Here is a 27,004-nt window from a genome sequence, read left to right on the forward strand (position 1 = left end):
CGAAGATTTATGATTTGATGGAAAGTCCATTTCTCCAAATTTAAAATCCCACTCTTTAGCTTGCTCAAATTGCTTTTGGACAACTAAAACTAAAGGTGTGAGTAAGTGATATAACTACCCATATAACACCACACAAATATCGATAACCTATAATAAAAAAAGCATAATATGCTAATTAAACCAGACAGCCGAACCACCTTCCAGATGTCATTCTGGACGTCCTTCCAGATGAAGCCACGTCAGGTGGGGGCCGAGGCAGAGGCAGTTAGGGACAATCAGGCAGGCAGGCGAGCAGTTAGGGGTGATCAGGCAGGCAGGCAAGTGGTTAGGGGCAATGAGGCAGGCAGGTGAGCAGTTAGGGGCAATCAGGCAGGCAGGCAGAGGCAGTTGGAGGTCGTTGGGCAAGCAGGTGAGCAGTTAGGGGTGATCAGGCAGGCAGGCGAGTGGTTAGGAGCCAGGGTTCCTCTCCATGCATGAATTTCGTGCATGGGGCCTCTAGTGTCATATAAACCTAACGCCCTATAGCTCTCCTTCTTACATATTATATCTTTATTTTAATTGTGCACTAACTTACTCAGCAATTTTATTCTAAATATCATGAAAACAGTGAAAAGAATATGTAATCGTTTCTATTGATAATGAGGAGGAGGTCTCTCTTCTTTGCCCATTTCTTCTCATTTTTCTCTTTTCCTTTTCTGGAGGACAGAATTATGAGATCTTTCAAAATAATTCTGGTATCTTATTAAACCACGAGTGACTATGTGGTCCTTGGAAAATTCTGAAGCAAGGCCAAGTGGGGTTTTAATACATAAGTACCCTTCTTTTCTCATTTTAAATATTGCTAAGTCATACCTCTGCTCCTCCACTCCTGCTCCGTAGCTACCCAGTGCCCTCCATGTTGCTTGCCATCTGGCTATTCCAAGTCCCAGTATATCCTGCTTTCCTGGTTCTGAGTAGGTACATTTGTATTAAAGGACTTCTCTGATGATAATAACACATATCAGAGTATGAGTGACAATAAAATTTTCTGAAAAATATAATAATTATTGTCCCAGATAGTAAAATACCCAGCTTGGCTCACTACACAGAGCCCCATGTTAAGTACCAGGAGACCTGCATTCTGATACGTGGTCTGTCTATAACTATTGTGTGATATTGAGCAGGTCATTTCCTCCAAATTTAAAAAGAGGCTGGATTTATTTTTAGGTTATTTTCAACTGAAACATTTTATGTGAAGTGCCTAGATTCAAATTTGAAGCTATGAACATGTTCTCGCCATAGTACCATATCAGCAAGCATACTATATAAGGGTGAAAGGGAGAAAAATATACATCCTAAAATAAAAATTAAAACCAACCAAAATGATCACAAATAATTTTGCATATGAAGCTCACAGGGAGCTCAGTTAAAATTTAAAAGTTGTGGGGTTCGTTGTTTGTTTTAGTTTTCTTAGCCTACTAGGTATTCTCACAGCACACCCCTCTTTCTCAGTCAGGAATGGAGCCTCATCTTATTTAAACAGAATGCTGAAACAAGAAGAGGGTAAGGTAGAGTGCATGAAGATTTGATCATGTTAGGGTTCAGAAAAATCAATAACCACCCAAAATTCTCTTCCCTGAGGTGCATATATTAACATTCCATAAGTATTAATTTCTCCACAATTTTGCCTGTGTTCTATGCTCATTCATATATGTAGTGATGATGCCACCAATCCAGAAATAAAATGTGGAGTTGAGTAAGCTGTTTGGTAAACTTTTATTTATTTATTTGTTTGTTTGTTTTTTTGTTTATAATTAAATTTATTGGGGTGACATTGGTCAACATGATCACATAGGTTTCAGGTGTGGGATTCTGTGTTACAAAGTCTGTATATCCCACTGTGTGTCCACTACTCAAAGTCAGATCTTCTCCTGCCACCATCAACCTCCATCCCCTTCCCTCTGGCAACCACCACATTGTTGTTTGTTTTCACGAGTTTCAGTTTTATATCCCACATATGAGTGAAATCATAAGGTTCTTAGCTTTATCTGACTGACTGATTTCACTTGGCATCATATTCTCAAGGTCCATCCATGTTGTTGCAAGTGGCAATAGTTCATCCTTTCTTATGGCTGAGTAGTATTCCACTGTGTATATGCACCACATCTTCTTTATCCAATCACCAATTGCAGGTCACTTTGGTTGTTTCCATGTCTTAGCCACCGAGAATAATGCTGCAATGAACGTAGGTGCATATAACTTTGAGAATACATGATTTTGACTTTTTCAGATATATATCGAGGAGAGGAATTGCTGGGTCGTGTGATAGGTCTACTCTTAATTTTTTTAGCAATTGCCAGATTGCTTTCCACAGTGGTTGTACCAGTTTACATTCCCAGCAGTGAATGAAGGTTCCCTTTTTTTCCACAACCTCTCCAACACTTGTCATTGCTTGTCTTGTTGATAACAGCCACTCCAACAGGTGTGAGGTGATATCTCATTGGAGTTTTGATTTGCGTTTCCCTCATTGCCAGTGAGGTTGAACATCTTTTCATGTATCTATTGGCTGTTCACATGTCTTCTTGAGAGAGATCAGGTCCTCTGCCCACTTTTTGAGTGGGTTGTCTGGTGTTGAGTTTTGTGAGTTCTTTATATATTTTGGAGATTATATAAAAAACTCAGAAGAAACCACTGTTAGAGCTACTGTTTGCACATATCATCTCCCATCTGGTTGGCTGCCTCTTTGTTTTGTTTACTTTTTTTTTTTTCTGTTCAGAAGCTTTTTAGTTTGACATAGTCCCATTCATTATTTTTGCCTTTACTTCCCTTACCTTTGGGGTCAAGTCATAACACTTTTATTTTCTTTATTGATTAAGGTATTACATATGTGTCCTTATCCCCCCATTTAAAATTAGACATAAAGCTCCCCTCTTTATGGACTTTACATACAGAGACATCCATTTTCAAAACCTACATAACATATTGGCCCAGACTATTCAGTGTGCATTAGAAATAAATACAACTCCCAACTATAGGAGTACTGCATATCTTTGCTCTAGTTTATACAGCGCGCCACTTAGAAAGTTTTGCCCCAAATCTCTTGAGACATCTTTCTTCTCCTGGGAACTGCCAAAGTGTTTTTAGAGCCTCATCTAACTCATTCCTTCACTCCTTTGCTGCCCCATCCAACAATCATGACATGCATACGTAGTGTTCATACCTCATGAAGTGTGCTGTCCCATGCAAAGTAAGGTCTCCTTTCTCAGCCTGTGACAGCCAGCCCACTATGCAGACAAACAAGGCAGCAATGACGGTTTCTTCTCAGATCGTAAGGGACTATAAATTGTGATGGTTTTTAGCAGTGATGTGAGCTTGACAACATTCATACTTCTGTACCTTTTATGTTGTTATATGTTATAGAGAATGTATGTTGTCGAGAATAAATTTCATCTGACAGCCTGACTTCGTATTGTCCCAAATATAAAAATTTTAAATTTTTATGTTCTTGATCTATTTGTATTTCTTTACTTCCAGAGAAGTATACATTTATGTTGCTCTCTTATCACTTTGAATTATTTGCTGTTGTAATTTTCGGTAATGCCAAACTATCCCTAGCCCTGCATGTCTATTGCTCAAACTATTACACAAATGAAAGGCAATGTAATTTGTGATTTCTAATTGGTGTTTGGTTTTATATCTCTGTTCTGTTTGATATCCCTCTAATTGTGTCCTGAAAATATTTCGTTTCCACTGGGCTGAAATAATACCAGATACTAAAGTTCAACTATTTACGTGCTCTATTACTATATTACTCATGTTGCCATATTAACCCATTGTGCGCCATCAGCGTCTGTAGACGCTTTCCCACATGCCACCTGCATCTACAAAAAAAAATGTTTTCTCTAAGTTGCAGCCCTGACCAACTTTAAAATCATTTTTTGTGAGAATTTTCAGCTGAAAATATTCAAGAACACCCGAATTGTGAGTAACATATTTATTTGTATAATATTAATTGCAAATTGATTTTTAAAATTAAATTCAAAATATTGTGGCGTGTGGGGATGGTTACTGTTTTGGACGCGTGGCAGTTAACTGGTTAAAGGAACATCATTATATTAAATTTTGTTTTTATTTTAAGAGACAACTTGTTTTTCAGATTGTATAAGAAAATTCTAAGTGCAAATGTACAATAATAGAGAATATATGGTAACCTATGAATACATAAACAAAGATATTTAATGTTTATTATTACTGGAATTACATTTTTATGAGAAAATGTCTATGGCTTATTTACTACCCATTGCAAGCTTGTACCGTTAAGCAATATCCACTTTATCTTCCAGCCCATCCCCTGGTGACCAAAATTTTACTCTCTTTTTACAAGTTTGAGTTTATTTTACTTTATATATAAGTGATATCAAAGGCCACTTGTCTCTCTCTGTCTAACTTGGCTCACTTAGCAAAATGTGCTCAGTGTCCATCTCTGTTGCCCATCAGTAGCAGGGTAGCCTCCTTTCTCAGGGCTGAATACTGTTCTATTGTGTACACATAGACCGTACTCAAGTCTGTGTCATAAATAGAATCTTACAGTATTTAGCCTTTGGAATCAGGCATCTTTCATTTAGCACCTGCATTTGAGATTCCTCCATATTGTTTGATGATCATTTTTGCCTTTTCAAGAATGTAGTTGCTTGTTCCTATCATAATTTCTTAGGAGTAGAGAATTCTCTCATTTTTTCATCCAAATAAATTTATGTATGTATATATATAGCCTTAAATTTTATTTTGGCTTATAAATTGACTTGGCTTATAAACAAGAGACCTTACTGGATAATCATTTCTAGGGATTATTTTTGGGATCTTTACCATAGTTCTCTACCCTCCTTCCTACTTTCATTGTCTCTCTCTTGCTCTGGTACTTGCTTTTCTTATTCTCACAGGTCTATATCGTTTCACTTTGACCGATTGAAAGCTGTAAGACTCATGCAGCTAGCCAAGTTTTAAAGAAGAAAGCAGCTCATTCTCAGGTGTTTATAGTAATGTTCATTTCTTTATTCACTTACTTGTTCATTCCTTAATCATTGATCATTCACCCGTTCCGTAAATGGCAAAAGAAGGATGAAGAATCCAAGAACCCTAGAATTCAAAGGAACCTTTGAGATCATAAAGCTAACTTTCCAATCTCCCTTCTGAGCAGATGGGAGGCGGGGCTAGGGGTTATCCTGGAGCCTCTGTCAAGTTGCCTAGGGGCTGCATTGTATGGAAAAAGGGAATTAGCTGAAAGGTAAATAAAAAAGTCAAAAGGGCTGCTTAGAACAAAGTATCAGTTTGAAGGGGCTAGCTAGGCTGAAATGGAACAAAAACCAGGGAAGCAAGACAAGAGTGAAAATGAACAAGAGGCCTGGAGAAATTTCCTATTATTTTGGCTTTTTTTTTTTTTTTTTTTTTTCAGACAAGCAGTGAGCGGTTTAAGGAGATCTGAATGTGAAGGAGGCAATCCCCATTTGCCATAATCCTGGCTTGTGATGTTCAACATTTAAAAAAAATTTAATTGACAAAAAGTTCTTTCTTAACATTGAATTGGAATCTATTAATGAGTCATTATTCCTCGCTCCACTTTTTGGATTTGCACAGAATATTTTACATAGGTAACTTTTCAAATAAATCTTTCCTTTCTCGGGTTAAAAAAGTCACATTTCTTCAGTTATACCTTATATACTATTTGCATTTATTTTACCCTTTACAGTTCTGATCACGCCTCTAGGAATGCTTCTGTTGGCCAAAGTTCCCTTTAAAATGTATCCAGAGCTAAATCAACCATCCATGATTGTGGCCTGACCAACAAAGAACATATTGGAAATTTATCTCCTTTTTTCTCTAACCTAATAGCGTATTCATTTTTTAAATCATGTTACATTGTTACTAGAATTGTAATTCATTTTATATAACTTGGAATTAATATACAATTTGAATAGTTTCTTTATAAGAGGATTGTATGTCTGTTAAATTTTTATTTATTTATATAGTTTAGGTTATGCAGCATGTCAAGATTTTTTAAAAATCCCGATTCTGTTATCTATGTTAAAAATTATGTCATCCACCCGGCTATGTGGCTCAGTGGTTGAGCGTTGACCTATGAACCAGAAGGTCAGGGTTCAATTCCTGGTCAGGGCACATGCTTGGGTTTCGGGCTCAATCCCCAGTAGGGGGTGTGCAGGAGGCAACCAGTCAATGATTCTCTCTCATCATTGATGTTTTTGTCTCTCTCTTCCTTCCTGAGATCAATAAATGTATTTTTTGAAAATTATAATTTTGAGTAATGCATTTTTATAGCTCTATTCAATGATTTATGAAAAACTTTGAGCAAAACAGAGTTAAGATTAGAGCTTTTTCTAAACGTAGTGAGCATGGATGCTCTGACTTGTCATTCATACTTTGATGTGATTGTATACTTACCTACATATATTTGAAATTAATCACCATTAGCATTATAATAATGGCTAACATTCATTAAACTGTTTCAGCACTTTCTTAAGCAATTTATGTGCATTAATTTAATTTTTATAATACCTTTGTAAGGAGGTACTGTTATTTCCCCATTTTATGAATGGCAGGTTATCAAGGACTGTGAAGGATCTGAGATTTTATCCTATTTGCACACTAGTAAATTACTCTTAGCCAGTGATTGTTTTGTGGATGCTTATAGAAGACACAAGACTTCTGGGTCAGAAACAAGGGGACATTATTACTCCTGTTACAGCACGCAGCGTGAGCTTCAGGTTTGTTTTGGCTCCTGTCCTCCAGGCTCCACAGACGCTTTGCAGAGTGGCTCGATGCCATACTCTCAGTGAGTTGTCTCACAGATGAGGAACCCTAAGTTTAGGAACCCCAGTCTTTTATAATGAGCTGAAAGCAAACCTTTCCTTTGTTCTGAAGGGAGAACTCATCTCTGCCTTCAAAGGCTTGATGCTGTAAAAACATCCATGAAAAGATAGTCCAGAATAAAAGTTACCAGAGTCTCTACTCACAACACATTCAGAAACTCAAGAGACCCATGGAATTTGCCTCTTGTTCCAGATGTTAAAAAATGTCCCCAAAGTTACACAAATAGTAAGTGGACTTACTCCAGGTGGCATGAGAGACTTTCTTGGTTCAGATATCATACAGCTAATGCATTTCTGTGATCCACTCATTTAGTAACATGTAAGAAAAGGAAACAAGGTTTGGTGCAGCTTATTTTTTTTCTTTTTAAATCTTTATAACTGAGAGTTTGCATATGTCCCCCTTTTGACTCCATTGACCCCCTTCTAGCCCGCCCCCTTAGTATGGCTTATTTTGAACAAATCTATGTTTATTATGGCAGGTTTTAAAAATAGATTAGTGCTCACAAACCATGTTTAGTAGCCTGTTCTAGAATTTTGCTGAGGAATAGTGTCAAGATCACTGATCTTCATTTTTCAGAGTCATTTTAGCTTACAAAAATAAGGCAGAGAGGCATTTGCCTCTCGTATGTATTAAGCCTGCTCTCCTGCTGTTTATATGTCTTCCAAGGTTGTCATCTGTGGTTCTGTTATGATATTTACAAGCTGCTTTTCAAAAAAAAAATGCCTTGAAATAGTAGTTCATTGGGCCTGCATACCTGAACTTTTTAAAAGTGACTCATTGTCCTTAGCTTTGATTTTCTTATTAATCATATATGATTTCCATTTTAGTTTAACACTTTCCTTTTTGGTGGAGGACTTCTAGGATCAAATAAGTCTGTCTTCATCTTAATATCTGATAATAAAGTAGTAGTCCCCTCATCTGTAGTTGCTCTTCCTATGGTTTCATTCACCTGTGGCCAATTGAGTATTGAAAATATGAATTGGAAAATGCCAGAAATAAACAATTTATACGCTTTAAGTTGCGTGTTGTTCTAAATAGCATGATGGAATCTCATGCCCCCCTGCTCCATCCCACCCAGAATGTGAATAATCCCTTTGTCCAGCATATCCAGGCTGTATAACCTGCTGCCCCTTCGTAGCCATCTCCATTATCAGACCCATTGTTTGGTATCATGATGCTTGTGTTCAAGTAACTCTTACTTTATTTAACAGTGGTTCCAAAGCCATTTGTATATGCCGAAGAGAATCCATAAAGAGCTTTTTTAAAAGTGAAAAGATATGTAAGAAATGAACAACAATAACAATAACAAAGTAGATAGGGTTTGGTACTATTCATGGTTTTAAGGCATCTACTGGTTGTCCTGGAATGTATCCCCCATGGATAAAGGGGAGCTACTGTTTAATATTGTCACCAAGCAGTAGACTCATGTATTCTTTAATATTTTTCCCATAACTAAACAAGATCTTGACATGTTCTTAGATTTTGTGGTGTTTTTTTTTTTTGGGGGGGGGGGCTTGTTCAGCCATTTTGAACAATTATTAAAACTTTGAGTCATGTTTCTGTACTTTTTCTGGCATGCAATCTCTCTTCTGAGGCTGAATAACCCCAGTGTAACTGTGTTTTTAGATATTTTATAACTTTTTCTTTGTTAGTATCTTTAGAGACTGGGGTGTTCATAATTTCACTTCCAGTAATTCATAATTTTAACAGAAAATATACTTATCTCAAGACACTTTTCTATTTTAGAGTTGATGCCAAGAAGCCATCATATATAGCAAGAATTGGCAAATGTTCTCTGTAAATGCTAGATAGTAAATATAGGTATTTTGGGGCCAGAGGTCTCTGTCACAACTATGCTATCTATCTATATATATATCCTATCTAATAATAGAGAAACATGGTAATTAACTGTAACTTTGCTACCCTTCCCATTGGCTAATCAGTGAGATATGCAAATTAACTGCCAACTAAGATGGCGACCGGCAGCCAGGCAGCTGAAGCGAACAGGAGGCTTGCTTGCTCCAGTGATGGAGGAAGCCAAGGTTCCCCGCCTTCCGCTGCTGGCCTCTGAGCTTGCACTCTAAGCAACTGCAATTATAGAACCTAAACAAACCCCAGAAACCTGCTTTCAGCCTTCTGAGCTGGAGTGAGCAGGACTGCAACAGTGTTACAATTATAGAACCCAAACAAACCCAGATACCTGCTTTCAGCAGTTGAGGTCTCAGAGCTGGAGCCAAGCCTCAGAGCTAAAGCCGGCTCTCAGCTCCAGTGACGGCCATAGAAGGTAAATAAATCTCAGAATAAAAAAAAAAGAAAAAAAGGAGATGTTGGGAGCTTCAGTCACCCGCCAGCCTGAAAATGGCCCTCAGCCCCTCACCCAGACTGGCCAGGCACCCCAGTGGGGACCCTCACTGTGAAGGGGGTGTGACCAGCTGCAAACAGCCATCATCCCCTCACTCAGGCTGGCCAGGCACCCAAGTGGGGACGCCCACCCTGACGGGGGTGTGACAAGCTGCAAACAGCCATCATCCCCTCATCCAGGCTGGCCAGGCACCCAAGTGGGACCCCCACCCTGATCCGGGACACCCTTCAGGGCAAACCAGCTGGCCCCCACCCATGCACCAGGCCTCTATCCTATATAGTAAAAGGGTAATATGCAAACTGACCCTAACAGCAGAAAGACTGGGAATTACTGGTCACTATGACACACACTGACCACCAGGGGGCAGACGCTCAATGCAGGAGCCGCCCTCTGGTGGTCAGGGCGCTCTCACATGGGAGGAGCTCTGCTCAACTACAAGCCAGGCTGATGGCTGCCAGTACAGCGGTGGTGGTGGGAGCCTCTCCTGCCTCCTCAGCAGCGCAAAGGATGTCCGACTGCAGTTTAGGCCTGCTCCCTGCTGGCAAGTGGACATCCCCCGAGGGCTGCCGGGCTGCCAGAGGGAGGGATGTCTGATTGCCATCTTAGGCCCAATCCCCCGGGGAGCGGGCCTAAGCCAGCAGGTGGTCATCCCCGGAGGGGTCTCAGACTGCAAGAGGGCACAGGCCGGGCTGAGGGTCCTTCACCCCCTCCCCCCCTCCCGAGTGCACAAATTTTTGTGCACCGGGCCTCTAGTTATATATATATATATATATATATATATATATATATATATATATATATATATAGATATATAGATATATATACACACACACACACACACACACACACACACACACCAAGCAACTGTTACGGTGGAATGACCAGAATGACCGAAATGACTGGTCGCTATGATGTGCACTGACCACAGGGGGCAGCTTCTGCATTGAGCATCTGCCCCTGGTGGTCAGTGCACTCCCACAGTGGGAGCACCACTCAGCCAGAAGCCAGGCTCATGGCGCCTGCCTCCAGCAGGCACAATCTCCAGTGAACAGACTGCAGTCCCGATCCCCGGGTGGTAGGGGTGTAGCCAATATGACCATGGATCAGCCACCGCTGGCCCCTGGAACTCTGCTTTAGGACCCTGAGGCTGCACCCACCCCTTGCCTATTGCCCTCTGGGCCTCCGGATGCGGGCTCAGGAAAAACCCACTGAGGCGCTTCACGCACATACTGCCTGGGCCCGCCCTCCCCCCGCGCGTGCCCCCCCCCCCCCATCTCAAGAGTGAGCGCTGGTGAAGTCCAGCCCATGACCCACACCTATCTGCAGGTGAGCCCTTTGCGACTTCGACCTACCACCCGCCCCGGCCCCATCTCCCGGAAAGGTCCACATCCTGGCACCAAATATCCGCTCCTGGATCCCTGCAGAGCACTGGTCAGCTCTGGTGGTGGAGGGGCACCAGCAGGTGCTGGCCTGACATGTTCCTTTCGGGTAGCCCACACTTGGGCTGGGAGTTGCATGGAAAAATCATCCCCTATATCCTGCAGGTTCAATCTACTGTGAACTGATGCAGCGAGGAATGTTCGGCCTGGGATGACACCAGTCCCCTGGACTCCCCTTGGGCATCAGGGCCACTTTCCACCCCTTAGCTATCGCCCTGTTCCTTTGGGTGCGGAACTGAAATACTAAGAACGCATCTTCCGGGTAACCATGATCCTCTCCCTCTTTCCTCCCTACCACCCCCAGCTGCCACTTCCAAGCCAGTCAGGTCCCCATCTCAGGCGAGAGTCCCGGAAAAAGTGAGAAAATCCCAATCTGAGGAGTGGGTCTTCCATGCCTGACCGTGGCCGAGCCCATCCTGCCCTTCCTGAGCCTGGCCAGTCTGGGCTCCTACGTTCCGGTTCCCTGGGGCTCCTGGGAGGCTCCCATGGATGGACCCCCCACAGTGCGGCACCAGAGGACGCCCACAGCTCAGCCAGAAGTTGCCGGGAGGCACATACCCCGTAAGCCTAAAGGTGCAATCTCCGGGGAATGGATGAAGCACGGACACTTGGAGAAACTGGGATGAGCCTGTAATCACCACCTGGCTCCTGGCTGGAACTCTGCCTTGGGCATCGAGATCAAATCTCATCCCTTACCGATTGCCCTGGAGCTACAGAGGAAGGCAGCAATATAACAGTGGCTACAAGGTGGTGACTGACAAATCAGGGTAAAAGAAGCCGCAGAGAGGAGGACAGACTCCCCACAGACTTCCAGGCAGCTCACAGGGATGTGGAAACTCCCCTGGCTCCCGATTTCCTTTCAATGTGCATGAGTCTATGCATCGGACCACTAGTTATACTAGTAAAAGCAGCTGCGGACAATACATAAATGAATTAATCTGGCTTTGTCTCAGTAAGGTTTATGTATGAACTCAAGTTGAATTTTATATAATTTATATATATATATCACAAAATAGTTTTCTTTTGATCTTTATTCAGCCATTTACAACTGTAAAAAAAAAACATTCTTACCTTACAGATCATCCAAAATTAGGCAGTTAACCACTTTTAGCCCATGGAGACACACACATACACACACACACACAGTTATTCATATAAATATAGACAGATATTTTTATCTCCATTACTAAAGTGCCTGCCATGTTTTTTCACTCGCTTGGAATATGAGCTTAAAATGGACATGGAGCCTCACCAGGACACCATGCAGGCTGCGGGCACGGGGAAGATCTGGACTTCAGAGCACATCTTTGACCACCCATGGGAAACTGTTACAACAGCTGCAATGCAGAAATACTCAAACCCTATGAACCCAAGTGCGGTTGGAGTTGATGTGTTGGACAGACATATAGATCCTGGATAGCTGCACAGCCATAGATTTCTCAGCACAGAGTGGGGTCTGCCTTTCATTGTGAAATTTCTTTTTTTAAAAAAATGTTTTTGTTGATTTTAGAGAAAGAGGAAGGGAGAAGGATAGAGCGATAGAAAGATTTATGAGAGAGAAACATCTATTGGCTTCCTCCTGCATGCCCCCTACTGTGGATCAAGCCGCAACCCGGGGCATGTGCCCTTACCGGGAATCAAACCGGTGACCCCCTGTTTCATGGGTCGATGCTTAACCACTGAGCAACATCAGCCGGGCATGAAATCTCTTACTGATGTAGCAGGAACCAAAACATATGTGCAAGAATATTCTATTATTGATCCTGCAGAGAAAATAGTGGAACTTAAATCCACTAATATTTCATTTACGAATATGGTTTCAGTAGATGGGAGACTTATATAAAAACCACATGCCCAGGACCCAGTAAAAGCTGTTTTGACTCACGAGGCCATAATCATGGTGTCAGGAGTCAGTCTCTGTAGTCATCTCAATGGACTGATGGCAAGTATGATATGTTCAAATGCTAATAAAGGCCAAGAAACAATGGAATGGGTAATGCTGAGGCTAAGAATTGACAGCTCTGGCAAGAGGGAGCATAATGACACAATGGCGGCAGAGGCATTTATAGAGAAATGATAAAAGTTGGTCCACAACACCCAGTCCTCTAGATCTCTACTAGCGGGCATTATATTTATTTATTATTTAAAAATACAACTATATTTTAGGTAGGATATTTTTAATAAGCTGAAGAGAGGCTACGTGACTTGCTTAAAACAAAGAGGTGCAGGGTTGCTAAATAAAGGGGATCACCTGACATTTTTAAAAATCGACATGAACTTCTAGGAATTCTGTGACAGAATCTTTCATGAAGTTCTTCCCATTTCACTGATATTAGGTCCAAAGTAGTAATTCTCCTTACTGATTTTTAAACCTTCAGAGAAATGATATTATTAGTAAGATAATAATGTATTAGATGCTCAACTTTTGTGATTATTTGTATTACAATATAAGTCTGGATAATAAAGTGCAATGACCAGCTGAGTCATCAGAGGTCTAGGTAGTGAACTGAGAACAACATTCACTTCCTTTTCTGGGAGGTCAGGCCAAAACTAAAATGTCAGGAAGGTCCCCAAACAGGTAGAACAATACTGTTTCAGCATCACAACTAGCAAATTTAAGCATGAGACAAAGCTTTGGTACAACCCAGAGCTTTTAATACTCTTTCATATGTGAGGATATGGGTGGACCAGAGTCCTAGGTACAATTAGATGAGTTAATTATCGGGCTGGAATTGACAACTTGAAAGCTGATCACATCAGGGCTATTTAACTAGGTTTACTTCCGTACTTATGGTGGCCCTTTAGCTAAGTTTTATTGTTTATATGTTCTGGTATTTCATATATATATATATATATATATATATATATATATATATATATTTCATTTATTTTATTTTTTGTTAAAAATAGGATATTTTTAACAAAAATATATTCTTTCTATTGACTTTTTAGAGAAGAAGGAGGTGTGTGTGGGAGAGAAAGAGAGAGAAACATCGATGTGGGAGAGATGTTGGTTGCCTCCTGCACTGGCCTCCATTGGGGCTGGTGATCAAACTGCAACTGAGGTACATGCCCTTGACTGGGAATCAAACCCTAGACATGTTGGTGCAAAAGCTTATGCTCTAGCCACTAAGCACACTGGCCAGGGCTTTTTATATTTTTTAATTAACTAAACCAACTTTCAGAGTCTATTTCAGGGAATGTTTCTGTTATTCATTTATATAACCATAGATTATATAATCTCAGCTGGGAGAGATGGGAGAATGGAAGAAAAAAACTAAGAAGAATGATGTTCATACCTGTGCAACTTATAATAGCTAATATTTGGAAACAGCCCAAGTGCCCATCAGCAGTGGATAAAAAAGCTGTGGTACATTTACAAAATGGAATACTACTCAGTTGTAAAAAAGAAGGAACTATTACCATTTGCAACAGCATGGATGAACCTGGAGAGGATTATGCTAAGTGAACCAAGCCAGTCAGAGAAAGATAAGTATCACATGATCTCACTCATATGTTGAATCTAATAAACAAAATAAACTGATGAACAAAATAGATCCAGAGATACAGAAGCATGAAACAGACTGTGGAATCTCAGGGGAGGTGGGGGTGGATGGGTGGGTTGGTGGGAAGAGATCAACCAATGAACTTGTATGCCTATATATATAGCCCATGGCACAGACAATTGTGTGGTGAATGTCTGGGAAGGCAGGTGTGGGGTGGAGGGGTCAATGGGGAAAACAACAAAGGAGACATCTATAATACTTTCAACAATAAATATAAATTTAAAAGGAGAAGAATGAGGAATAGTAAAATTCTTTTTCTTGATGTTCTTTCTTTCTTGCTATGGGCAGATCCAATACTTAGCTAGATGTAAACTATTTGACTCTTTTTATTCTTTAGAATACACATCTCTTTTGGAAGAAGGCTTGATTCACAGATAATATTTGTTGCTTTATCATATGAAAGAGTTGTAAATGGAACAACATCAGGTGTTTTTTTTCTTCTTAGAATTAAACTTTTCTTTTTTACTGTTTAACTTATTGAAGAGGCAATATGTGGTGCTTGATTCCCAACTAATCTATAATTCCCATTCCCTCCATCCTCCTCCTCTGAACTCATCTTGAATTTTTATCTTATTATTTTACAGCTCAGAAAACATACTTCTATCATATAATATTGAATTCCTTTTTGAAATAACTTAGTTCAGAATTATACTTCTGAATCTTAAAACTACCTTTAAAAATCTTTATTGTTGAGAGTATTATAGATGTCCCCCTTATTCCTCCATTACCCTGTCCACCCAATTCCCATTCCACCCCAGTCTTCACCACTCTATCGTCTGTGTCCATATATGCATATAAGATCTTTGATTAACATCTTCCCCTCACCCCAACCCTGTTCTCCCCTTTCCCTCTGAAATTCATTAGTTTGTTCCATGTTTCCATGCCTCTGATTCTATTTTATTCACCAGCTTATTTTGTTCATTTATTTTGATTTATAGCTTCAGTTGTTGATAGATATGTATTTATTGCCATTCTATTATTCATATTTTTCTTTTTTCTTCTTCTTCTTCCTCTTCTTAAAGGATACCCTTCAACGTTTCATGTAATACTGGTTTGGTGGTGATGAAATCCTTTAGCCTTTTCTTGTCTGTGAAGCTCTTTATCTGACCTTCAAATCCAAATGAAAGCTTTGCTGAGTAGAGCAGTCTTGGTTGTATGTCCTTGCTATTCATCACTTCGAATATTTCTTGCCACTCCCTGCTAGCCTGCAAAATTTCTGTTGAGAAATCAGGTGACAATCATATGTCCCTTGTAGGTACCTAACTGCTTTCCTCTTGCTGCTTTTAAGCTTCTCTCTTTGTTTTTAACCCTTGGCATTTTAATTATTCTGTGTCTTGGTATGGGCCTCTTTGGGGTCCTCTTGTTTGGGACTCTGTACTTCCTGGACTTGTACATCTATTTCTTTCACCAGATAGGGGAAGTTTTCTGTCATTTTTTTCAAATAGGTTTTTAATATCTTGCTCTCTCTCTTCTACTTCTGGCACCCTCATAAATGAGAATGTTGGTATGCTTGAAGTTGTCCCAGAGGCTCTTTACCCTATCTTCATATTTTTGGATTTTTTTTCTTTTTGCTCTTCTGATTGGATGTTTTTTGCTTCCTCATATTCAAAATCATTGATTTTATTCTCAGAATCCTCTACTCTACTGCTGAGTCCCTTTAAATCAGTGGTTGCCAACCAGTAGTCTGAGGGCCACTGGTAGTTTGTGAGATCCAAAAGGTTGGAGACTGTTGCTTTAAATTATTTTTTATTTCAGTAGTGTATGCTTAATTTCTGACTTGTCTTTTTCCATGTCTTTGACTTTTTCACTAAGATTCTTGAAAATCTCACAAAGTCCCTTGAAGCTCTCCTTAAGATCCTTGAGTAACCATATAACCATGGTTTTGAACTCTATTTCCAGTAGTTTACTTGCTTTCAATTCTTTCATTTGTGACATGTTTCTTTGTCTCCACATTTTGGCTGCTTGCCTGTGTTTGTTTCTGTGTATTAGGAAGAGCTGTTATGTTTCCTGAAATTGGTAGCGTGGCTTTGTATAGTAGGGCCCACTGCTCAGCCTCCCTAGTTACCTGAGCTGGGGAGTCTAGGTGTGCCCCTGTGTGGGCTGTGTGTCTTGTATTTGAGGTTTGATTGCATCACTGGGAGAAGTTGAACTCCAGGCCAATTGACTGTGAGGACCAGCTGCAGCTACAGTGTGAGAGCTACTGTGCAGGAGACACCCGTATGGAGAAGGACTTCAGTAGGACTTTGGTGCTCACCGAGGTTCCCCCTTGAATGTGTTACTTGTGGATGTGTATAGTTGTAATCTGATATGATCTAAAACTGTCCACCAGGTGCACTGGCTCTAGGGCCTCCCAGGAGGTGCAAAGTCAGCCACTGCTTGGGGCCAACCAGCAGGAGCTACAGAAATATGTGAAGATGGCTGCTACTTGTAATGGGCTTGCAAAGTGCCCATGTGAGGCCAAATTGTGAAGCAAGGCAGCTTGGTGCTATGGCTGGGTCTTGGGACTTTCATTGATAGGTTTGGAGCAAACGGACACCAGCTGCTGCTTGTTTGAGAGATTTTAGCAAAGTCTGAAGCCTGAGCCAGGGCAGGCCATTCATATGGAAAAGCTGCAGCAAACAGCTTTGGTGAAGCTGCAAATTGGATGGGGTGGGGTCTCACGGAATCACCAGGTTGGAGTAAGCAATGTGAGCCAGGCTGATGGAGACTCAGATATGACTGCCAGTCAGCTCTGTGATGAGGAAGTTCCCAGCATGGGAACAATGACCCCTGTGAGCATCCCTGTCTGGGAAAAAGCCGCCTCCAACATCCTGCCTTGATGCCAGACAATACAGTTCCTTCCCATATGTGTCTGTGCTCCCCAAAGCTGCCAGGCACTGGAGCTCAGAGGGATTGAGTCCTAGTAAGTTTGTGTGCCAGCCTTGTAAGAGGAATGCCTGGGTCTTCATTAGTCTCTGTGTCACTCCACCACAATCCCAGCTGGTTTTTACAGACTGTAGTTATAGGAACTTCTATTTCCAGCTCTGGAACTCTGGGCTGGGGGGTCTGGTGTGGAGCTGGGACCCCTTACTCCTCATAGGAAGCCTCTGCAGAGACCATCTCCTTCCTGATTAAAAAATTGCACACATGGGTGTCAAACCAGCTCAGTATGGGCCTCCACTCCTACTATCAGTCTCAATGTGCTTTTTCTTTACTTCTCTAGTTGTAGGACTTCCATTCAGCCAACTTTCAGGCAGTTCTGAATGATGTTTGTTCTGTATTTTAGTTGTAATTTTGATGTGATGGAGGGAGGCAGCACACACCGGCCATCTTCTTTTCTGGGTCTTAAAAGTTTTTGCTTCACTGTCATAGGTGTTTGCTATTGTGTTGAATGCAAAAAAGGTCTTTATATGGTGTAGTACGAGTTACTTTACCAAAGTTATGGTCAGAACCACTTTCAAAAGAGAGAGATTTCAAAGTAAAGCATGAAAAATACAGCAAATCTCTTTTAAAGTTAAGACAACAATAAATGAAATATTTTGAGTAAAGCCTTGGCTGTATGAGAAAATATATACAAGCCTGTTGTTTTATTACATTACTTACAGTATTTGTATGATAAAAAACAAACAAACCCAAAAGTGCAAAAAATCTTACTACAGTCATGTATGGGGACTGCTTGGATATGCATAAGTATTAAGTTTTTCCACAGAGAGTGACATTTTTTAATTTTTTGGAAAATGTTAATAGAGGATGAGGAAATATAGCTAGAGGTAAAAAAATATTGTTTTATGACATAGGCGATGCAAATATAAGAAAGATTTAATTGAAAAACTATTATGCATATTTGTAGATTTCATTTCCATAAGTAAAGACCTATACTATTACTTCTCTTTTATAATTACATTTTTCAACAAAAATATTTAGCCATTGTAACCGACTGTTAATTAATTTAAATTTCAGTATGGGGTGGTATAAGTTAAGATAAATGTAGTGTCTTTTTGATGAGGCAGTTGAATTCTCCCTTGAAATTGTGACACCAAGCTAAATATATTTGTTATTTGAAGACATTATCTTTTATTGCTAGAAAACAAAAACATTTATTCAAATAAAGAAATCTAGTATGTTTTAACAAGTTTATAAAATGTTATAGGCGATGCTGTTGAGGAAATAGTTAAATTATATTTTAAATAAGTGAAAAATTCATTTGTGATACATTTACAAATGAATGTAAATAATAAGAAATATTTGGGGAAAACTGTTAAAATGTTGATTTCCAGGTCTGACCTCTCTAGAGCTACTAATAAAACTTAATAATCTAGGTCAAAGTAAAATATCACATGGTGTTTCTAAAGCATTTTCTTCGGGAAAATAAGGAATTGAAATAGAACCCAAATTTCATTGGTCATCAGAAATAAGATTGTGATTTGGAATATAAAATATATAAACAACTGTTATAAGAATAAACTTATAACATCTGAAAATTTTAACCAAATTTTCACTTCCAATATGTTTACTGATCTGATGAATACTTTGAGTTTTCTATTAACGAAAAAAGGTCTGCAATTTCACATATAGAAACCAATTGCAGAAAGGAAAGAATACAATCAGCATCCCTTAAAATTAGGTGCGAGGGAAAGGAGGAGGCAGAGAGAAAGAAATAACTGGAGGTAGTTGTGTGTGTGGCTGTTTAAAGCAACATATGTGTAAATTCTTACTGTGACATTTCATGTAAAAATTTTTTGTCTTTTTGTATTTGTTTAGCTCTATTTATGCAGTATCATGGTGGTTGGCTTAAATTGCACACATAATACAATGAATATTTGGGAATTACCTGAAGAATTTCAGTCTTTTTCAATCAAACATATTTGCAGTGTAGACAGCCTTCTAAGTTTGTCAGTTGACTGCTCGGAGTTGGGAATAATATTTACATGGATAAAGAGTGATCTAAATATTGATTAATTTGCAATGAAAAAATATTTGTTCTAATACTAGTATTTAAGGCAGAAAATGAATTTAGTTTATTTCTTTTAAATGCTTGTGGTTGGTACAGCCTCGTTCAGGGCTGTTTCTTGTTTTGCAAATTCTCCATCTTCTCAGAGAATTTCCTAATCACCTGGTTTCTGAACTGAATTCCTCCAGTCTCCCTCAGGAAATGGGTCATTATATGTTTTTCTGTGTTGACAGAGGAAAATAATTTATAATTTGAGGTACAGTTTTGTATTTGGGGGTAGGTTAGGCACTTGAGCATGGAATTCTAGTTTTATAATATAGCTGATAAAGAAGGGAGAAACGGAAATAAAGGAAGAAGAGGTAAATAGGACTACCTCACCTTTTGTCCAGCAGTAAACATGCAGAATGGACTGACTTGGAGTGCAGCTCTAGCAAGAGAAAGCGGTTTGGTTATAGGCCCCATCTTCAGAATGCAGCTAGCTGGAGTCCATGGTCAGTGCAGGGAGCAAGAGCCAAAATGAGTGATCACCCTTAGAGCACTACTTAACCAGCCAAGACAAAGCAGACCCAAAAGAAGGGGAAACAAGAGTGAGTCTTTTTCTGCTGAATTCAGATATCTATCAAGAGTTCTGTAATGATCCAATTATGGACACTTGAATAACAATATCAGTATACTTTATTTGTAAACATTTTATAACTAATAAGGCTCCATGTTCTTGAATTGGGTTTTTGAACTAATTCTGCAATATAATTATGGCAGATTTTATATTAAATATTCAGTGCAGATGAGGAAATAATATAAATTATTTACCCAAAGTTATGTGACTAGAAATTAGCAAAGCCATGAGTAAGAGAGTCACCTCAGTCTCCTTAGTCTAGTACTCTTTCTTTTGTTTGTATCACATTGCTTTTCATGACTTGAGCATCCTATCTTCACAACGCCTCTTAGGGGTTAACTGCCTGGAGGACAAAGCTATGTCTTCTATTTTGTAGCTCTTTGTAGCACAGGTGCTCCCAGTGGAGGCCTACCAGGAATATTTATTAACTGAAATGTGGATTTGACATTATGGCAAGAGGAGGGCTTGGCATTAGGCAAATGGAGAGCAACTCCCAGGCTTACCCATATGCTGGCTGTGTGACTTCGTACAAATGGTTTGCTCGCTGAAACTACTTTTCACACTTGTAAAATATGGATTAGAATTCTATATAGTATTTTTGTATGAGTTAAAAATAATATTCATTAAAATCCCCACATGGTATCTGCCGGACAGAGCCCTCTTTTCAACAGTAACCATGGATCTTATGACTGTCCTTTTTCCTAGCTCCTCTCCCCACTTTTTTTCTGCAGGACTATTTTGTTTGTTAGCCTTGTTTTGTATGTTTTTCATCTTAATAAATAGACTACTAGGGTTTAGGATGGGGCAACCTGTTTTGCTAAGGGAGTATCCTCATACCAAACCTCATGAATTCTGAAGAGCTGGAAGAAAGGGAAATATGCAATTTACCAGAAGCAAATACATTGTGTTCCTCATTTCTTGTCTGCTTTGGTCAGGGAGTTAAGTTATAAACATCTGATCCAGATATATCCTTTAGTGGAAAAATCTGACTTCATGGATGTTCTCAGAAATTAAATATTGTCTCTGCCTGAACCAGCATCTACTTGGAAACCTGAAACTTAAAAATTAATTTTGAATTTTGTTTGTGGTATTTGCAAGTGAAGTTATATTGTTTATTCATGAGGTTCTCTGAAGCTATTAGCTGTGGCATAACTAGATGTTGCCCCGTTTTATTTTAAGATTATTTCAGTTTTGCAGCATTTTCTTTTTTATGTTTATCAAAATCCTGGATTTTATTGCTTGGCTTAAAATATGATGTTTTTAGATTCATAAAATCATCATTATAATGAAGCTTTATTTTTTGGAGAAATATGTTTTATAAACTTATATAATAAATTTAAAAGAGTTCATACTATCATTTTTAAAATAGTATATTTTTATTGCTTTCAGAGAGGAAGGGAGAGGGAGAGAGAGATAGAAACACCAATGATGAGAGAATCATTGATACCAGAGATCAACCACTGAGTCTCACAGGCCTAGTATCATTTTGACTCTCCTGCTAGCATTTTTCTTGCATTCCACTAATGGATTTGGATAAAACCATTTCCATGTCATTTAACTCGGTATCTTCGGTAATTTCTTTTGCAGGGTTGTTGCTCTCCTGTTCTGAGAGTCTCTTTCTGGACCTACAACTAAGCTGGGAATTTTACATTTAACTTGGCTATGTTTTAAATTTAGAAAGCCAATTTTCCTAATTCAGAAATGGAGTAATTTCTTATTTTTATAGTAAAGCTAATTAATTATTCATTTCTGTTGGAATTAGAATTCTCTCCTTGGTGTCTGATGGCCCAGACCATTTTACTCTATGATGTGAGCTCTTCACAGAGCAGTGCCGTCGCCCTATAGTACACTGCCCTATGCACATGATTGATACCATTTTACATGTGCATGTTGAGAAAATTAGGTTGATAATATTGGACTTTTATGGGTTTCAGGCACTGAGGAAGAGCATTGTTTTTATTTAAATTTTTAAATAATTGACACTATTTCAGATTCCTCCCATTCCCCAAACACTTGCCGCCCTCACCTCCACCTAACACCTCTCCTCCCTCCTCCCGCCCCCGCCCTCCCCGCCCCTTGGCCCTATGGTCTGTGGAGGAAGAGCATTTTGTGAATACTTTCACACTGTGTCTCTTTCCTTCAGTTCTAGGAAAATACTATTGGAAAGTTTAGTCAAAACACAATTTCCTTTCCCATTTGTCTGGAAATAATTATTTATTGAGGAGATATGTCCCCCGTGGAAGAAGGGTTTGGAAGTGGTACATATGCTTTAGCTTATTGATATTAGGAGCATATTTTAGTGATCGCCCAATAGAAAGCACGTGCTCAAAAGTGGCTACTGTGTGTCCTTAGTAACTATTTTTATGCAAATATTGTGTTATGGGAGGGGCTTCATTTCAAGTGGTAATAATGGATGAATTTAAACAAATACACATGTTTCATAATAGTATTTTTTAAGATTTAGTCTAGCCCTAGAAATCCTATTCCCAAAATATAGAAGCTTGGGATTCTATTATACTTTAGTAAAATCCTAAAGTAAATATAAGGTGAAATTTGTGTTAAGTAATTAAAGGTGAATTTAGCAACTAGAGAAAAACTAAACTACTTAGACAAGTCACAGCCCTTGATAAGAATGCCAATGTATTTGACTACTTTAATGTTTTTCCATATGCTTGCCACATTTATTGTTTCTTTCACTAAAAGACATTGTATGAACCAAGTTGACTGTTCAACAAAAGTTTAGCATTATAATGTTTGTTTTGAGGACATAGCCTCCTTTTGGTTTGTAGCTTCAGGCTTGGCCTCTTTAGAATTAATTGACCTGATTTTATAAAGTATTACTTAATCCCAGTTTAGACATGAAATTTGATTTCATACCAAGACCAGTGGCTGCCACAGAGTGTGGTGCAGTTCTGAGTGCACACAGACCTGCTGTTCCTCATCCGCAAGCACAGCCTGCTCTCCTCTAAAAGCAGCCATCGGGGCTTTAATAATTCTTCTCCTTCTTCTCCTTCTTCTTTTTTTTGTTTTTATTAATACTTTTTTTGGCAAGATACTGTGATTTCTTTAGAGTTTCAAAACTATTTTTTTTTTTTTGGTATGCAGCATCGTATTGTTTTTCCAACCATTAGACCTGATTATTCTTAGAAGTTATACCTTAGATTTAAAATTAAGGTGTTTAGGATTGTATAAAAATGAAGATTTTTAAAGTATTTTTAAATGTAAGAATTAGATTGTATGCTTAAGGTAGTCTTTATACACAGAATTTCATTAGTACAGCTAATTTAGGAACATTAAACAATCATAATATTTTTTAGTCTCCTAGTTTTGCATCATAAATTTATCTATGTTATATGTTAAAAACTTTTTGTCAAATTACAATTTATCAGCAGACTAGTGTTACTCAGAAATTAACTTCTATATGCCTAAATACCTATATTAGTTTAAAGATGTTTGATTTAATTGCTATGTTGAATTTTCTTAAAACTAGGTTTCATAGAATGATGAACTATATCTAGCAATATTTGTCTGTCTTGCATTTAAGGGGGAAAATGGACTGCACATTTAACACATGAAACACTCACAAGAATATAATTTAATAAAATAATAAACATAAGAATACCAAAACTTTAGATATTTTACTTCATTTTTTTTAAGGAAATAAGTACTTTGTAGTCCTCATTGTATTCAGTGGGTTAGATACCAAAGACATGTCAAGTCTTTTATTGTCCTGCAATTTTGTTTGCTTTAATAAAATCAGGCGGTTAAAGAGTACATTTTGAAAGTTTATCTTTCTAACAAAATTAGGAGTACCTAAAGACGCTTTAGACTGATTTTGTGAAAGAGAAGTAGATGAGTCACTTAAATTTTGTATCTTTAAAAAATCAAGAACTATGATAGTCACTGTAGAATTAGAAAATGTTATATGCTTTAAATGTTACCTTAAATAATAAATGCAAATTCAAGGCATTCATTCATACTGTAGCTGTTCTCTTAAAAATTATCTATTTTTACTAAAAATGATTAAAGGGAAAAAATTCTCCAAATTGACATTGTGTTTTTTAAAGTTGTATATAATTTATTTGTCAGAGCAATTATAGTCTTAATTGCATTTGAATGAAAATTTCATATTTAAGATAGAGACCTCTTTTATTTCCATGAGAGATTTAAGAATTTAGATTTTTAGCATTTACTGTGACATATGGTACATTTTCTGTCCTATTTTGTATACCAGCCCATTAAGAAGGGAAAGTGAAGTAAGTAATCTAAAAATAACTGCTGTTGGCCTAATTTAACAACAACAAAAAAAGTCTTCTGTGCATAAGTAAAGTTTCACATTTTGTCTTCCTTGGTGGAAAATATCTGAAGAATTTTGCCACCTACTCACAGAACAACATCTTGTTTGGCATCCTAGCTGTAGCTGGAAAGGCTGTTTTGATGTTTTACAGTTATGTGTGTTAGCCCTAGCCATAGTACAAATCCTGTCCGTCCATAAGGACCCCCCACCCCCCCTTAGCTGATTATAGTTCAGCTACCCCTCAAGTTACATGTGCATACACCTTTTTCCAAACCACATTCATTTTCACAAAACCTTACAATCTTGAATTGAATTTAAATAAAAAGTACATCTTTAATCACAAGAAGTATAGTCATGTATTTAAAAGTTTAATTAAAAATATTTTGCCGATTTAACTCTACTTTATTTATTTATTTATTTATTTTAAAAACGCAGTTTCTTCTTTTAAAAAAAATATTTTTATTGATGTCAAAGAGGAAGGGAGAGGGAGAGAGAGATGGAAAGATCAATGATGAGAGAGAATCATTGATCGCCTGCCTTCTGCACGCCCCACACTGGGAATCGAGCCTGCAACCCAGGTATGTGCCCTTGGCTGGAATTGAACCTGAGATCCTTCAGTCCACAGGCCGACGCTCTATCCACTGAGCCAAACCAGCTAGGGCAACTCATCTTTAAATTATGTTGTTATAGGCATCCTAAAATAGTAACAACTTGTAAAGTTAAAATAACTTTAATGAATTTCTTTTATCTTTACCTTTTCTTTGGTGAATTTTTCTATTTTGTTTATGTTATTTACTCTCTTCAGATTAATATTTTTATACTTTTTAGCATCTCTTGTCATGCTCATTGAAGTACTTGGTATAGAAACCACATGATAACAGTTCTCTTTTTGAGCTTTAAGATTTTAGGCATGTGGACACTTGTGTGATAATACGTTCAGTATTGAGTAGAGGTACAGAGTGCCTCAAGAGCTTGTTAATGGGACGTCAACAGTGGAATGATGCATTTGTTCCTGGTGGGAGAACCGATTGGCCCTAATGTTTTTAAAAGGCATTTGCACTTAAATTCAAATGAATTTTTGTTCCTTCCATGAGAGCTTTAACAATTTAGGAGTGAGCATTTGCTGTGGCATATGGTGCATTTTAAATTTTAAAATACTTTTGAATTCTATGTAAGTATTCATTCACTGATATGTTGGACTAGTCTGAGCTTAGAACTCCCATAAAGAAAGCCTTAGCTTTTATAAATATAATATATGGAGCAGATAGGAAAGACATTTTGTTAAAGATTAGCACAGTTCCAGTACTAGAAAGATTTGGAAAAAGGTTAAGTAACTGCCCTATTATGGAGCTGGTATGGTAGTTTGTTATATCTTTCACCTGCCATGAATCATACCTTCTAGTATCCCCAGGCGCCCTTAGTGATTCTGGCTCGTGAATGACTTTGGTCGGTGGTACATAAGCAAATGTGATGCAAGTTGAGAGTTGGTAAGTGCTTACACAGTGGAGCTTTCCTTCTTGGAATGCTGCTGTTACCATGTGAAGAACACTGGTCCATCCTCCTTGAAGATAAATGACCCTATGGAGAGAGCTAGTCTTTTCAAGGACAAGCAGGCCCAGGTGAGCTCTGTCCACCCTGACCTACCAGGTGAATGCAGCGGCACGAGTGAGCCCATGCCAGGTCAGTAGAAGATCCACACCGCTAACTCTCAGAATTGTCCGAAATAATGAATTGTTTTAAGCCACTAATTTGGGGGGTGGGATGTTTGTAATTCAGTAATCAATAAAGGATACAGGAATTTCTCCAGATATGGTACATATGCAGTATACAAAATCAAAACAATGGATGATGTATACCAGAACCAAAGACATACTAGAAACCCTTTGTTAAGGTTCTAATTTTCCTCTGAGGTTTCTGGTATTTAATGTGGAATATTGTTAGTTATAGAATATACAGTTTGAAAAAGAAGGAAGAATAGCAATCATTAAGAAAGGGAACACAGTTTCTTAGACTAAATTCTAAAAGAGATTTCTCATGTCAGGCCTTTCATGGGAGTAATCTATAATAATAAAAGCGTAATATGCTAATTAGACTGGACAACCTTCTGGACAAAGCCGGGGCTGCTTGGGAAGCCCGGGTCCCAGGTGCCTGCTGGTGGCCAGAGGGAAGCCCAGGTCCCAGGTGACGGAGGGAAGCCAATGCTGGCAGCCAGGGAAAGGAAGGCCTACTCTTGCATGAATTTCATGCATCAGGCCTCTAGTAAGTTATATAGGAGGCTATATCCTTGACCACATTCCAGCAACAGATTTTCTGAAGATTCTCTTATTGTCTTTTTCTGTAAAAACCAAAGATATATCATCAAAGCACAACTTCGTGAGTGTGACCATTAAATGGACTAAGATGTGTGGTACTCTTCTTTATTTCGTTATACAGTTACTGATTTGACGTTAGTCATTTCTATAACTTCAGTTAAATCCTTTGAAATAACTCTGAATTTATATTTTTAATCCCTAATTTCTCCTTTGTGCCTGCTTCCTACAGTGTGCTGTTAATCTCTTCCTTTCTTCTCTGAGTTTCTAGGTTGGAATGCAAAATATTGCTTTCTTTCAAGAAGCTTAAATTGTGTTAGTTCTAGGTCCAAAATGCCTTATTTTTATTGATGTTCAGCTCCCGGGATGAATCTAACAATAATGGTTAGTTGACTTGAGAGTCTGTTTGTCTGAAAATATTGTAGTTATATTATTCTGAAATTTTGACATGTATTAGAAAACCAGAGTTTGAAAACAGTAACAAAATGGCTGAAATCATGGAAAAACTGAAATAAATAAAATGAAATAGAGGTCTTTACCTTAAGCCATAGGATATTTATGAACTTTGTGTGAACTAGAAAATAACATAGTATACAATTGTGTGTTTTTTGTTTTGAATCA

The 27,004-nt window shown here is 38.5% G+C and overlaps 1 protein-coding gene and 1 pseudogene across 3 annotated transcripts in view; both read left to right on the top strand.

Annotated features, from left to right (window-relative positions):
* The window catches only part of FOXP2 (forkhead box P2), a 689,501-nt gene that overhangs the window by 8,003 nt on the left and 654,494 nt on the right, over positions 1–27,004 (top strand). The window lies entirely within an intron of this gene.
* LOC308527300 (PRELI domain containing protein 3B-like) lies at positions 11,900–12,742 on the top strand (annotated as a pseudogene). Its single transcript has 2 exons — positions 11,900–12,133; positions 12,365–12,742. The product of its transcript is annotated as a PRELI domain containing protein 3B-like (transcript).

Source organism: Myotis nattereri (assembly GCF_964212035.1).
Source record: "Myotis nattereri genome assembly, chromosome: 11".
Lineage (NCBI taxonomy): Eukaryota > Metazoa > Chordata > Mammalia > Chiroptera > Vespertilionidae > Myotis > Myotis nattereri.